General features: G+C 35.1%; 1 pseudogene; it reads left to right on the top strand.

The window, feature by feature from the left end:
- Positions 1–311: 311 nt before the first annotated feature.
- LOC149231482 (cyclin-U2-2 pseudogene) lies at positions 312–1089 on the top strand (annotated as a pseudogene).
- Positions 1090–3429: the final 2340 nt, after the last annotated feature.

The following is a 3429-nucleotide window of genomic DNA, read 5'->3' as shown; positions in this document are numbered from 1 at the left end:
TAAACGGTGGCTAACACAAAATCTTTTATCTCCCAACAACGAATCTCGCATTGTACACAGTGTCCCCACATTATACGATTGCCTCTGGCAGCCAAGCTGTCTGTCTGTCTCAGAAGAACCCGAGCCACCCGACTTCTCCGCAGTTTCCTTTTAATAGAGAGCCTCTTTTGCTCATTTATCTTAATTACCCTTATAAAAACACTCCCACTTGAAGTTCTCGTTGCAATCTGAAGAAGCATCCAATCATCTTTACCACAATTCACGACACCCAGTTCCTTGCTCAAGAACACTTTCAGCAGGCATCAAGGGCAATGGCAGAGAACACTGTTTCTTCAGGAAGAATGAGATCCGATCTCTATTCCCTACATTCTGAAAGTGAAGATGCAGAGCGATCACTCTCCCCAATCCCCACGGTCATATCGGTGTTGTCATCTCTGGTGGAGCGGACTCTCGCCAGAAACGAAAGGCTCGCGGCTTCTTACTGCCCCACCTATTTGCCTCCCAAATACCGCGTGTTCGACAGTGTGCATGAGGTGCCAGACATGTCAATAGAGCAGTATCTGGGGAGGATTTTGAAGTATGTTAACTGCAGCTCTTCTGTGTTGGTAGTAGCCTATGCTTACATCGACCGCCTCATTCAATTTCATCCTCAATTCCGGATTACTTCTGTCAACGTTCACCGGCTGCTCATCACCGCCGTCATGGTCGCCTCCAAATTCCTGGAAGACCTGTAAGCCAATTCTCTAATCAATATAATTGCCATCTATTTCCTTTTTTAATAGATCCATTATTTTCAAACATTAGTCTCAAGATTTTAATATCGGTTTTGATTTTGTGAGCAGGAATTATAGGAATTCGTATTACGCGAGAGTGGGAGGCGTGAGCAGCGAAGAAATAAATAGGTTGGAGATGGAGTTCCTGTTTCTAATGGGCTTCAAGTTGCAGGTGAGTGTGGATGTTTTCGAGAGCTATTGCAGTCATCTGGAGAGAGAGGTGGCGTTGGGAGGAGGATTCCAAATAGAGAGAAGCCTTCTTCCATTCGTCCTTTCCGGTGCCACGCGACATAAACTCCACTGCCACGCGACTTGAGGATTCCTAAAACCAGAGATTTGCTCTTTGGTGTGGGTATGGCAGGACTTCTAATTTGACAGAAAGGTATTGCAAACTAATTTCTGCGAACAGACTGGAAATGATTCCAATTGTGGATTTAATTATGGAGAGAAGGAGAAGGGCGTGAAGGGAAGCTGTTAATCACGGCAGATAATTACGTCAAATTGTGTACATGGTAAAATATAGTTGGTCACTTTGTTGTATCATCCCCCTCATTGGGTGTAACCATGCCCCACACTGACATAGGATCGGAGGGTTGAAGACTCTGAGACCGGCCGAGCTTTTCAGTCCTATAACAATGTATCTGAAAGAGTTCAGTTGTATTCAAATCCGCACTGTGTAAATAGAGGGATTCGAATTGTAATGGGGCATGTGTAAATATAACGATTCGAACCCATAAGAGTATTTACTCAATTATCCATCTCATCATTTAATTTGAAATGTAATATAATCGGTGTGAACAAAATTCTTGTAAGTAGCTACCGCATAAAATAATAATTTGAAATCGATATATGGAGTTTAATCGGGTGTGGTCAATGCTTTAGTTAAAATTCAGATCCATTTTTAAATTTACGACAGAATGCCCATATATAAAGAGACATCTTATTATTTTTTATAATTTTAAACACGTTATATAAAATGAACAAAACTGTGTGCACGAAGAGCCTTGATTTTATTATATCCCTAATTCAACGTGGGTAACCTTACTGATGACACACAACAAAACGCTTGTCAGACATTGACGAAACATGTGATATAAAATTATATTTACACAGCGCGGTCTGACTAGGTGATGATCCATTAGCTTAGCTTGGCTTTCATTGGTTTCACGTGGCAGTTGGTCTGGTGTGGCTCTTCCATGTGACACCGTGATGGTGGTGGCTGGTTTGACGTGTCAATTTCCAAGGCTCTACGTTGATCCTCCTTCATTTTGATGATGGTGTTCATGTTTCTTATATATTTTCTAAAATTGCAATTTTAATAATAAAAAACCCTAAACCATAAGCTCTCACAGTAAGTATGTTATCAAATCTATGACCAGCACTAATAATGTGACTAAGAGGAGTCTAATATAAGTTTAGTTACACTAAATGTTTGAAATTATTTTACAATTGATATTCCATTAATCCCTAGTTAGTGTCGTCAGCCCTAAAAGTTTGTTTAAACATAAGAAAAAAGTTAATACATATAAAAACATAGTGCATTACAGAATTTTAATTATACCCAATAATAAACATTATAAAATTATATAATTTTACTATTGGAAATTTATATTTTATATTTAAATTTAATAAAATTATATTTAAAAGAAAATAATTTATATTTATTAAAAATTATAAAGTTAAATTTTTTATAAAAATATCAACGAAATTTAAATCAATGTAAATCTCATAATGAGGAGCTTTCTCATTAGCTAAGACTTCAAAAACTCATCAACATCTCATAATGAGGAGCTTTCTCATTAGCTAAGACTTCAAAAACTCATCAACTTTTAACATGAATTTTAAAATTTTAGCAAAAATTAATAAACTATCTTTTTAATTATCTTATTTGCAAAAATTTATAAAATTACATTTTTATCAAATTATCTAAACCCTAATTTCATCCCTGTAAAATACTTTAGGATAATCGTTTGATTCTTTGACATGGTAGGAGTGCATTGATACAATTTGAAACTAGAAATTTAGGCAAACCATAATCATAATGTTGAATTTAAGCAATCTGTCTATTAATATTACGAAAAAATTAAAATTGAAAAACCTGATAATCGTTTGATTCTTTGACATGGTAGGAGTGCATTGATACAATTTGAAACTAGAAATTTAGGCAAACCATAATCATAATGTTGATTTTAAGCAATCTGTCTATTAATATTACGAAAAAAATAAAATTGAAAAACCTGTGAATATATTCATTCTTTCAGGCAAACCATAATCATAATGTTGATTTTAAGCAATCTGTCTATTAATATTACGAAAAAATTAAAATTGAAAAACCTGTGAATATATTCATTCTTTCAGACATATGTTGAAATAAATAAAAATAATCATTGAAATAATACAATTTTGAAATTCGACACATGGAAGAAATGTGTGGGCAAAAAATCCTGCTCATCTACTATTTTTAGAGACTAAAGAGAGCTTTGAAATTTAACATATGAAGGAGATGTCTCGGTGCAAAATCTTGTCAATCCTCTATTTTAGGACTTAAAGATGAAGCATTTTTGAAACCACCATTTATTCTTGCTACGGTCATGAGGGATATAATATCACATTTATGTTGAATCTCACTATCTTCCTTGTAATCACATCCAATTTT

This window comes from Pinus tabuliformis, chromosome J (genome assembly GCF_031772625.1).
Source record: "Pinus tabuliformis cultivar Carrire ecotype Pingquan chromosome J, CPIR1, whole genome shotgun sequence".
NCBI classification, from domain to species: domain Eukaryota; kingdom Viridiplantae; phylum Streptophyta; class Pinopsida; order Pinales; family Pinaceae; genus Pinus; species Pinus tabuliformis.
This window is presented reverse-complemented; position numbering and strand designations above follow the sequence as displayed.